We start from the raw sequence: 12,910 nt of genomic DNA on the forward strand, positions 1-12,910 counted from the left end.
GCCTCGGATGCTTTTTGACAGAAAACAACTAGTTTTTGTTAAAAAAAAAGAACATGATCCTGTAGGTTGAACCCATTTTAATAACATAAAGGAGGATTGTTTATTGTGTTCCTTGCAGTTTAAAAATCATGTTTTCATCAGTGCATTTAGGAGCTGTGATGTATTTCACAACACCAACTCTATGCAACCTTTGCACGTCAACATGAACAGTACATGTCTGATCTGTTATTGCACAGTAGCTTTACCTCCCACCACAAACACACATCTTCAATAGTCAGATGTATCTCCAGTTAATGAATCTGCCTTCTTAGTTTATCTTAATATATTCCAAATATTTGGAAATTCTTATAACTTTCTGGGACTACACATCTTGGACCAACTTAACTTTTTCATTTGTGTGTTTTTAAAAATTCTTTCTATGTCATGCTTAGTGCCTCCTTCTTTCATTCCCTTGTTTTTTCTGTTTTTTTTTTGTATTTATGTTTATTATTTATGATGTTTGAGGTTTTATGAAATAATCTTTTGTTTATGTAGCTAATTCAAACAGCTCTTAATTTCTCTCTTTCATTTAAACATGAATCTGAAGTGCTTTAGCGTCTAATCGGGGCTTGAAGTGAACATCATTCACCAGCTTGTACATTTTACTGTGGCCGTTACTACTCACCAGTACAGTGTGTTTAGGTAGACCTGTCGTTAAAAAAGTAATTAAAGATCAATCACACAAACACTACTTGAGTTGAACTTTACACTGGCCACATGCTACGGTGGTAAATGAACCCTAACAAGAACAAACTATTGCTGAAAAACTGTAATTTTCAGCTGGTAAAACAGTCCAAGCAGCTGGTAAACATCTGGAGCGGTCACCAGACGATCATTAAACTAGATCTTTGTTGCTCTTTGAGTGTCGGTTCTTTCTATAAAAACGTTTGACCCTCCTTCTCTTGGACTGTATCACAGGGTTTATCGATGTTATAATACGTGTACAAGTGCTGCACAGAGGTAATCACAAGCAAAATGGCATATTATTTTGTGCAATTGATTTATTTTTATAGTATTTAAACTGTTTTTTGGTGAGAACGTTGTACCAGATGTTTTATTTTGAGGTGGGGGACTGTAAAGGGGTCGTAATCCAATCTGTGAACAGCTTGGTAGATTAATGAACGGGGGGAAATGTCTACTAATAAAATCCTAATTTCAGTTTATGACCACGTCTCCTTCTTTTTTGAATAAAATGAGTGCTAAGGAACACGCTGGCACAAATCAACCAGTTTTCATTATTGACTCAGGATGACTCGATCTTCAGTGTGACAGCTATAAAACAAGAATGAAAAAAAGAAAGAATAATCTCCTAGAGTGGATTATTAAAGATAATATGGCGTCTTTAAAAGTTGTACTTAATTTACAAGATAAAACAAACAGGGATGCGTTTCATATGGCTTAAGGCTCTATCAGGATGGAAGGTATCAAATGTTCACATTGTGAAGCCATTTAAAGCAAAATCTGATTCTGGATAATATAAATAAAACTGACTTTATTTGACTGTGAAGTACAAAGAATCAGACTTGAGAGGTGGAGTTACAGAAGAAGGAGGATAAATGTGCTGAATATTGTCTGTAACTTTTATGACACATGCAAAAAAAAACAATAGTTTGAAAAGTCATGTTAGTGTGAGTGAGGTTATAACAGCAGGGTTAACACAGACGAGAAATGCAGTGCATGTGCAGCGGGTTGTTCCAAAATGGGACAAAAAGTTGGGTAAATAAAGGAAGATGTGTTGCAGAGTGAATATCTAGAGATATTAAAGTGTTCTAGACTGCAGGGGTGTCAAACTCATTTTAGTTCATGGGCCACATACATCCCAATTTGATCTTAAGTGGGCCGGACCAGTAAAACCATTGCATAATAACCTGTAAATAACAACAGACTGCTGTTTGTTCTCAGCAAGTTCTTGTATTTTTCGCCATGATGAGTCTGATTGTTGCACCGAATATTATATATATATTCCTTGAGCATTGAAAGGTGCTGTGAACACACAGAGCACACTGGCTTCCCATTTACCTTTGTGAAGAAATAGTAACTAGGAACATCTGACACTCTCCGTGTCCACTGTTCTCCTTTTTGACAAAGACATTTTGCACAGTCGCCTACGATTTACAATGTTGTGTCACGTAGCTTGTATTGTACGTAAGCATGCAGGAGCTACAGTATAATAGCGTATCCAGTAGAGACCCTGCTACTCATATAATAAGACAGAACGACCGTGGACTAAAAGGAATAGCAGTGCATTTTATTTAAAAACTGGAATTAAAGCTGCAGTAGGCAGTATATTTTTGGCAAAAATTGGGCAAAAAATTCCATAATAACCTTTCAGCATATTGTAATTCAAGTGTTCTGAGAGAAAACTAGACTTCTGCAACCCATCATGGCTCTGTTTTCTATGGCTCTAAAATCTAGCCTGTGACGGGAGACTTTGGCCAATCACAGGTCATTTCATTGAGAGAGCGTTCCTATTGGCTGTGCTCCGGTCATGTGACCAGAACTTGGCGTTCCTTTTACCAGATTTCACAATGGCTGCCGGGTCACAAACGTTCTCATTTTACAGCTAAACCGTGCACTACAAGATGATTCTGAAAACATTTGAGGAGAGAAATAGACATTAACGTAACATAATATTGATTCATATTTGATCAGCGCTGCCTAGTTTGACCGTTTGGTCGGAGTTCGCGAGTGATTGACAGCCAGCTCTCATAGACAGCAGCTGGACAGCAGACCTCAGATCAGCTCTTACTGCTTGTTTTCCGCCGGTCTGTGAAATCTTGCAGATGCCGTTAGGAGCACCGGAGGACACAGAGGAACATGTTTTTTTTCAGGTTACCTGTTTCATGTACTACTGTCAAGATATAGCGCCCGTTTTATAAAAATAACTTTTTTTTAATCATATATATTTTCTCCAATCTTGCTGACTTCTCTGTAATTTTAACACTTTGCAACGTCAAGGAGTGAATTTGAAAGAAATTTTAAAAAAAAAACACGTTAGTCCTCAACACTTTTTTGCAAAGATCTAAAACTGACATGAAATAAATTCAACGATTGTACGATATTATTCTGGAATGAATGAAACTTATAGTACAAAAAAATAAAATATTAATTAAAAAAGTTTACACAACAAGTTATTTGTTTTTATGTATTTGTCTTTTATTTATTTTTCCTGATTGAAATGTATTGTAAGGTCATAATTTGTCATTCATCACATTACATGGCATGATGCACCAGGTCTACTACACCCATTTACAGGAGGAATACACGGAAACATACACAAGGTTTTACAATGGGGAAACAGGAAGTTTAGCTCATTGCACTTACAACAGTGAATGGAACACTTTGTAATCGTTGTTAGGCTCTCGACCTTTTTCTGTATTTTATTTTCACCCTCTTTTCTTCATTCACTTGGGTTATTTTGTCATTTTTTCTTTCTTTTTTTACACCATTGTCCGATTCATCTCTCCCTCTTCATCTCCATCTCCCAAAAAAATTACATGGAAGCCAGAATATTTTTCCCGTTTTTTTGTTTTTTGTTTTTGATGTCATCTCATTTTACAAACACAACATGTATAGAAACTCTACACAGACCAATATGTTTTTTATTATTTTTTTCTTATATCCGAATACAATTTTAATGAGTCTTAAACAGTCCGCACGAGCCAGCCACATACGTACACAATGCGATTTTTGTCATTTATTATTCAAATCAACAACTGCTCTTAGTTTGTTGTATTTAGGTTTTTGTTGTTTTTTAATACACACACACAGTTTGGGCACGGAGGTTCAGGCTTGCATACGCTCCAGCTTGTGTCGCTGTGTGGTGTGCAAAGGCCTCACTCACGCCTGTGTGCATGTGTGTGTTAGCATGTTTTGAGATTTACATGTACAGAAACATGTCCTTCATGGATCATTTACATGTTTGTTTGTTCAAAGCGGACTTTCTCATCTGGTATTTACACTGGAAAAAAAGATGGCAGCCCGTGAGGTGGGAGGTCAAAGAGGTTCAAAAGGTCAAGGGATAGTAGGTGGAGGGGGGGTTAGGTTCGGTGTCCAGGTCATGCACTTGTAATTTTTACTTTTGATGATTCATTACAGGTGAAAGATGAATAAACGCTCCCTGATGGTTTTACAGTGAAAAGATGGACTGTTTCTGTTTTGCTCTCTTTTTTTACAACCTCTCACCTATGAAACATTTACTTTCTATATATTTATATATATATATTTATATTTTTTTGTGTTCTAAAATCTTTCTCCGGTCCTGCTATACGTCGACTGTCTGCACGACCGACAGCAAGAGCAGTGGTGACGGTTCCTACACTATGTACTGTACAAGCACTGTATGCTACCTTTTTTGGTTGAGAACACACAAACACACACAGTCCGGCTTTCCCAAAAGCATTCTCTTTTTAGCTCTTTGTGGCGTCTCCTTTTCATGGCTGTATAGTCAGAAAAACACCTAATTCTGATACCAGATCAGTGCCACAAAGGGTCAAACCTCAGACTGACTGTATGACGTGTAAATGCAACCTTATTGCTGAGACTCTTGATGTCGGATTCAAAGACGAGTCAAGATTTTAAACACAGATCTGATGGAAGCTTTTGGTTGCATGTCTGGAAATCTGACCCTTTGTGTCCTATTGCAAACTTATTGATACAAGAGTTTTGTTCCAAAACACTGAATTTTAGCTCCTAATATTTAGAAAAAAATAGTTTTTTTGGGGGGGCTTGAAGGAGCAGTGTGTAGGATTTGGCCGTATCTAGTGGTGAGGTGAGGAGATTACAACCAACTGAAGCCTCTCCCGTGTTGGAGAGCTACGGTTGACGACGCGAAAACGCGAATGTCCCTCTCTAGAGCCATTTGCGTAAAGTAATGTGTGTGCGTGGGAGGTGAGTGGTGAAGCAAGAGAGAGAGAGACGGGAGAGAGTAATGTTATCGAGTCCGGCCCAAGCACTAAAAGTAGGGCAGTCAAAGTTAACACGATAATAACGTGTTAACGCAAATTCGTTTCAACACCACTAGTTTCTTTAACGCATTAACGCAACTTGGTTGTAGCGGGCTCAGTTTTATAGCTAGAGTGAAGATACCGGCATCATATGAATTCATAGGAATCCGTTGGTACCAACCATTTCATACTAGCTTATTGCAAATGCGGTTAAATAACGCTCCAAACTTGCGCTAAATTTTGGTGAGGAAAAACTGTCGTGTCCCTTTTCAAAGGGGTCTCTTGACCTCTGACCTCAAGATATGCAAATGAAAATGGGTTCTATGGGTACCCACGAGTCTCCCCTTTACAGACATGCCCACTTTATAATCACAATCAATGTTGTGATTTGAACATATTTGTTATGCTAAATGCAGTACCTGTGATGGTTTCTGGACAATATCTGTCATTGTTTTGTGTTGTTAATTGATTTCCAATAATAAATATATACATACATTTGCATAAAGCAGCATATTTGCCCACTCCCATGTTGATAAGAGAATTAAATACTTAACAAATCTCCCTTTAAGGTAAATTTTAAACAGATAAAAACATGGCTCCCCACTGTATGTAGATATAAACGGATCATTCTAATGTAACAAAAACACAATGATTCTTATTATCAGGTGATTAGACACTAAATATATTAATATTATATTTCTGCCGATAGATCCCCCTAAAAGCTACACACTGTTCCTTTAAAGAATCTGTTCCCGAGCAAATCTCAATTCAAATTTCTTAACATGTTGATTTGGAACAAAACTCTTAAAGGTTTTATCTTCTATTATTTCGACATTTTCTGCTTCTGAAAAACACAGACTGTGGCTTGGTGATTTTGCCCACCGGTGATTGCTGTGGTCTGACCTTGCTGCGCTCCAGGATATAGACAGACACCATGCAGAGTATAGACAGAGACCACGACTGGCTAGAGGGCAGTAACAGGATGGCTTTCTTCAGAGACCAGTATTGTAGTATAAAAGCCCTTGCTGCTGTGCATATTTAACTCACCTTCAGTGGCTATATTCACACAGGAGCAAAAAATCTGACATTTCTTTTACACATTTTGACACAGATCTTGTTACGTATGTCATCATGGCTCATTCAAATATTACCGAATCCCTCTCAGCAGCCTTGGGAAGATCACATCTGTGCCATAAAGTGTTTAAAATAAATCATACTTATTGCGCCTGCATGAATGCACTCATTATTTTTCTAATGTCTATTTGAACATCTCCGTTGCGATGCTGCATTTAGTGTGTGTGCTTTCCTGAGGCAAAAGTGATTGAGGAACATTTTATTGAACATTTTAGTTTTTCTTTTTTTTTTTTTATACAAACTTCCAAAAACATACGACATACAATAGAGGAAGTCGGTATTAATTTGGGTCACTTTAAACTCTCTCTCATATTATTTACTTTGACACTAATTCTTTAAGCGTCCGTGGTGAAGTCACTGATCTGGTGGCAGTGTACGTGGGAAGGCTCGGTGCTGTTTTGTCCAAACAGATCCAAACAGAACCAGAATAATCAGACTCTTAATCCTGCAGTTGAATTTAACTCTATAGAGGCAGAAAATACCCACAAGCATTATGACCTCTAATCTTGTACGTAAAGTAAAGTAGGGCCGAGGGAAACCTCTGGAATCAAAACAATCAATCAGCACATTACCAGAAAATGACATTTTAAACAGCCAACAATCTGATTTTCTGTGATAAAATAAACAGGATGACATTTTTCTGGTTAGACAGACTCAAAAAACATAACTTCAATGGAAAAGATTTTTCAGATTCAGATATTGGTTGTGCAGTCCAGCGATAGATATATATAGATCTATAGACATCTGTCTGTATATTTATTTCATTGTAAACCTAAATCTCTCTCTTCGCTCTCAGCCAGCTTTCAATCCCCTCTCTCGGTATGATAAAATAAATTCTTACATAGATAAATCATCTCGTAAATGTTTCACAAAAAAATATATACTGACTTCTTTTACACAGTTTCAGTGATTTCAAATAAAGTGTAGGAGTTGTAAAGGAGTTAAAGGATGTTTTAACCACCTCTTTTCAAAATCTGTATTTTCATTAATAGCTTCTTAATCATTTTCACAGCATGCTGCAAATTAAAAAAGACAGATGAATTTGCAGTTTCTTTACGTTCCACAGTGTATTTAGCTCATAAATCTCCAGTGTGTCGTGGCAGTGCACCTTTAACATAAACTCACACCAGTTAATTCAATTTACCTTGAATAGTACTTCACTAGTAGCCTACAGCCACAGTATTTTTAGTCAAATATAATCTATAAATTGTGTGTTATTGTCTATAATATGTATATATAGTCGTATTTGAACTGGCTTTGTGTTTAAATATTCTTTAAATACTTCTCTCTCTCTCTGCAAAACAACAATATACGGTCATCAAAATAAATACATAAATAAATAAATAAAATAAATAAAGAGGAGCTTTCCTTCTTCACACCTGAGCAGACAGAACCCACGTTAGGGAATATAATGAAATCTCCCTCTCTCTCTCTCTCTCTATATATATATATACTGTATATAGTCTATATTTATATAAATCTTTATCTTTGTCTATATAAATCTCTGGACAACGTTGCTGTATACTCCGTTAACCCCTTGCTTGAAGCAAAACAAAACAAGATAGCCGACGATGCCGCCATGACAACTGGGATCTTTAAGTGCTTCCGCTAACTGCACCATTTTAAATGTATTTTATTTTCTTGTTTTCTCTTGGAAATACTTCTCTAATATCACTGATTGGAACAGCAAATGGACTATTTTTCCTTTGGGGTTATTGCTCATGAACATTTTAGGTTCATCTTTATGCGGTTTTCCTTTAAAACAGACTAGTTTCAACAGGAATTACTGATTGACCTTTGACATTTTCTTGTGACGGTGAAGAATTGTATTTTTATGGCAAATAAAGAAACTCCTTAACTGAAAACAGGTGCATCTCTGGCAGCAACACTGCCGTCGCTTTACTCGTCCTCTCAGCTCTTAATGCCATTTCCCAGCTGTCATGAACACATCTTTAGAGAGAGACCCTTTGGCAGGAACTCCCATTAGGAGATGAGAAGGGATCCTGAACCCGGTGCCAGGTTAAACACAAGTAATACAAAGACCCTTCTTATTATTTCCTAACTTACCGGTGACCTATATTATACACAAACAAACTCACAGAATCTCCTTATTTGGATCTATGAGGGAATGATATTAGAACAACTCAGGTGTGATAAACAATGTGATTTCTCCCATTCGTGTATTTTCACTTCCCTTTTTCCTCCTCGTGTTTCTGCTTTTTTTTTTTTTTCCCAAATATGATTCATTGCATAGAAGGACTGGAGATGAGAGGTCGCCTCTTCTGCCCACCATATTTGTTGTGGTTGAACTCGTGTTTTTTTTCTTTTCTTTTCCACATTGGATGATGGTCGTTAAATACACGCATACAGACCCCCACACACATACATACAAACATTAGGAACAGAACAATATAGAGGTGACTTCGAGGTTTTTCTGCGCCGGGTGGCATGCGAAGTTTACCCAGCGAGCGTTCACACAGACAATATACAGCAGTAAGTTGGTTGGTTCGTTGGTTTTGCTGAAGGCCTCGCAATGTTTTGGCCCGACAAGAGTACGTTTTGAGTACCGAACCGCAGATCCCACAATGCACTGCAGGAGCAACAGCAGGGAGAACACTGACCTGAGAAGTTTCCATGACAACTGACAGTCTGAGAGAGAGGTTTTCGGGGGTCGGGTTACAGGTCTGGACGCCACCACGATAGAAAATGAAAAGTTAAAAAAAGGCGAGTGACTTCGTGACACAACCAAGTGTTGTTTTTGGTTCCTCAGTCACATTGAGTGCTGATTTTTTTTTCTTTTTTGACACCATTTCTCGAGTGTGCTTTCACGTGTGCTGTGCACATTTGACAGAGTGAAGACACATGCTGATACACACTGATGTGTAAGGAGCTTGGCGGGGCTCCCAATAAACATCCATCTTGGAGGGTCAGAAGAGTCACGTTGAAACCCAAACCCCCGCAGGTGACGACGTCAAGTCCAGTTCTGCCGCTTATGTGTGACTGGTCTGCTTTTCAGTGCCTCTCTGCTGCCCTGCAGTGCTTTCACATCAGACTCCAGCTGGCTAATACAAGCAGCGTATCACTCCGATCCACTGACTGGCTGATTGAAGACATGTTGGTTGGAGGAGAAGATCTGGGGTGGTACCGAACTCTTTGTTTACAGGTGAGCTCCTGCTCTCTGATGTATTAGTACAGCAGTAGTACAATATTAGAGTACGTTTGGTGGTACGTTTAAGTCAGACTTTAGCGGTACATCAGTGGTAAGTAAGACAAACGGAGGCAACACGTTTCTATTCCTCCAACTTTTAAAATGACACAATTGTGCTCTTTACTTTCTTACTCTATTGCTTTTATAAGTATTGATAATAAATAAGAGTCAGAAAATTGACAGGGGGGCATGATGAAGGTAACAAAACAATACAAAACATAAATAAAAGAAAAAATAATATCACAAACAATTATCAAAAATAAAAATTAATCTCACTGTGGCCAGTGTTCCAGCTGATATTACTACATAAAAAAGGGTGTGATGAAAATATGTTTACAGGTTGTAATAAAAAAACATGCCAGTTTTTACTTCAAAATAAAATATTTAAGAATGATTAAGGCGATATTGGTAACCTGCAACATAAGAACCAGGCAATAAATAAAAATAAATTAGAAAAAAAATGAAACACAAGAAATGATCACCACCAACAACAACATGAGAAATATCTGAGAGCCAAATGTTGTGGAGCATGTTGGAGAAACCCCATCACCACAAGCACTGCAGGTAAATGTTGTCTTAATGGCTTTGTAATGGCTGAAAAACAACCCAACCACATATACGGCTTCACTCCAAATCTATTTTTTTCCCCTTAAAATAACAAAAGGCTCCTCTTATTCCTGTGGCCCGATTCCTGTGTGTTGCTCCGGAAATCTCTCTTCTTTGTTATTGTTTACGTCGTCTAGCTAAAAGATGTGTTTCCCAGTGTCTTTATGGCCTCTGTTAAGTAATGATGAACAGTGTAAGGTCTTGGATATAAAGTTCCATGCATTCCAAATTCCTACATTTATTTTTATCCACTATACACTTCTTTAAAGACATGGCAAGTTGAGGATCGTTGGGCGGGGATTTCGAAATAAAGAAGAATCAGCATTCAAGAAACGCAGAGAGGTGAGGACGAGGGGGAGCAAAAAGGTTTTAACAGTTCCAATCTGGAATGTAGATAGAAACAAACCGTGGAAAGAAACGCGAGCCGACACGCGGCTACGTCGTTAGCGTTGTCTTATTCATTCAACATGACATTTCCATTTCCGACCAGGTGATGTAACAAGAGGTCTTTTGTACCAGAAAAACCTGTTAGCAAAGTTTTATTCCATTTTCCCCACTCTTTTTTTTTTTTTTACTTTGAGAAGAGATAGAAAAGAGGAGAGAGGGCTGGTTTGTTGTTATTCCTAGTTTGAGCACAGGACTGTGAAACCAAGGATCCTAGCATGCCACCATGCCCGTGGTAAATCTACCATTTCCTGTTAAGCAGCTCTCATATAAACGGTGGCGTCGTCAGCGTATAGGAGTAGAATTGCACCACTCTTTTATTTCCTTCCATCGAAGATGCAGTGTAAAATCCACATGGAGGGCGGAGGTGGTTCTACTCGTCTTCAACGGCTATGTAGATCTCCGGTGAGAGCTCCCTCTACTGGCATGAAGGAGGAGCAGCAAAAACAAAAAAACTTTCTTTGAATTTTGCTGTCGTTTTTGGCTGCCAGTTGATCTTTTGTAATGAAGGGGCGGAGATGTGTTTAACTGCTACAGGTTGGTTCTAGGGTCCGCGGTAGTTTGGTGGAGACTCTTTGGCTGGGGACGCTGGATAGTTCTTCTAAAGATGGATGTTGGCTTGGCATGATCTGGGAAAAATAAAAAAAAAGGTAATTTAGTCAAAACTATTGAACACAACCCTTGATGACATGCCTCTGAATGTTTGATATGTTCATAAAGATACTTTTAGATTACTGTAACAATAGTCAAGCTCTTCTCATACACCATTCCTAGCTATAAAGTAATACATTATAATTTGTATATATCCCACAAAATCTATTCGTATGTAATCCATGTAATCATGAAACAGAAGTATAAAGAGCAACAAACGCAACGCCATTCACTTGTTTATTCAAAGTTTATAAATACTGAATGTGTCCACCTGTCCAAATTGCACCAAATTCAACAAAGCTCTCCCTTTGGGTCCCCAGCAAAACACCCACCAAGTGTGAAGTTGATCGGATGAACGGTTCTCGAAATTATGCAAAAGACGTACAGGAAGACAGAGAGAGATTCCTTGATTGATAGTTATATAGAAAATCTCTATTTCAACACAGGAGTTCAATAAATGAACAATGTGTGTGCACTAACCATTTGAAGATGATAATGCATTGGGCCTAAACCTATTCAATCAATGGCAACACACACTATAGAATATAATATCATAGGCAGGACAGGGGAGATTACACAATAGTCAAAATCAATGATCTGATTCTGTACTCAGAGTCTAATTTTGACCAGTTGTCTTGTGTTTTAAAGCTGCTTCTAAGTCATCTGTAGTCAAGGAATTTAGTTTGGGGTCATTTATTTGAATGGCAGACACACAGGGAGCCTCTCTACTCAAATGAAGGTGATTGCTGTGTAGAGCTGTAATGCTGTAAAAATGAGGTTGGCCACTAGATGGTGGATAAGCCTAGGAAATATCCTGCTGATCTACATTATATATACTGTACACGAAGGCTCTCAGTCATCCAGCTCATTAAATATTTGTCTTTAATAAGTCAAAAGGTAACTGGACTTATGTACCCCGCATGAAAAGCTTGGACATATTTAAATCAAGTTTTGGCAAAACAAAACCATCCCTTCTCTTGAGTTTTCATTAAATATAAAAAGGGAGTAATAACCCAGTAGTTTTATCCACATTGCATTCAAAGCACATTAGTGCAGTAAAGGGTTCTTGCTGAACACATATATTTCATTTATCTATCACAGGACAATTTTACCCTAAATGTTTTGCAGCACATGTTTTTTAGTGAGTATTTCCAGCATGAACCAGCTGTACCAAGCAGCAGCAGGAGAGATGTTCCTAACATCCCCAGACACCATGTCAGCCTGTGCTGACACAGCACCTGTCGATACAATGGGAAGGGTGCATGTTACGCCGCTGCCTGAAATAACACAGGAAGGGAAGTTGCTTGTGTAATATGGCACTTCATATTTGCTTCACAGCTCCAAGGTAGAGGCCTTCTCATTGTGCAAACTAGTTTGTGTTCTTTGTCTTAATATTTGTTTAGCTATTATTTATTCTGCAAACTGGGAGCTGCACACGCTCTCTTTGGTCATAAACCGTTTCCCTGCCTCGGGCTAACAGGGCAAACAGAACGAGAGAGCTCTTCAGGGTATATATAGACACTGCAGTAATTAGCCCAATGCAAAACACCTGTGTGCCCCAGACACTAGCACACCTGTGGCCACTGTGGCCTCCAGCGTCTCTGACGATGTGTTTCAACCCTGAGTCCTGCAAATCACCTTTAAATTCACCTGTAAAACTTTCTGGTACGAACACAGAGTGACTCATTTTGTCATTTTTGTGTGTTTCAAACAATAGGAGATTTATGTATGTGTGTGAATAACATCTGTAAATGTACTATTTCATTCCAAATAAGGTGTCATACTTCTGAAGCTTTGGGAGTCTATAATCCTATTGACTGGTAGGTCCAGTGTGTTTCCCAAATGAATATACACTGTATGCATCTTTTTTAGAATCACTGCC

General features: G+C 38.2%; 1 protein-coding gene across 4 annotated transcripts in view; it reads right to left on the reverse strand.

Annotated features, from left to right (window-relative positions):
* Nucleotides 1-6,287: 6,287 nt before the first annotated feature.
* Nucleotides 6,288-12,910, reverse strand: part of bsna (bassoon presynaptic cytomatrix protein a) — a 184,465-nt gene continuing 177,842 nt past the window's right edge. For all 4 annotated transcript variants that reach the window (XM_037771811.1, XM_037771814.1, XM_037771810.1 and 1 more), the window contains one exon: nt 6,288-11,006. The gene's annotated coding sequence lies outside the window, so the exon portion shown is untranslated. The remainder of the gene's footprint in view (nt 11,007-12,910) is intronic.

This window comes from Sebastes umbrosus, chromosome 6, assembly GCF_015220745.1.
Source record: "Sebastes umbrosus isolate fSebUmb1 chromosome 6, fSebUmb1.pri, whole genome shotgun sequence".
NCBI classification, from domain to species: domain Eukaryota; kingdom Metazoa; phylum Chordata; class Actinopteri; order Perciformes; family Sebastidae; genus Sebastes; species Sebastes umbrosus.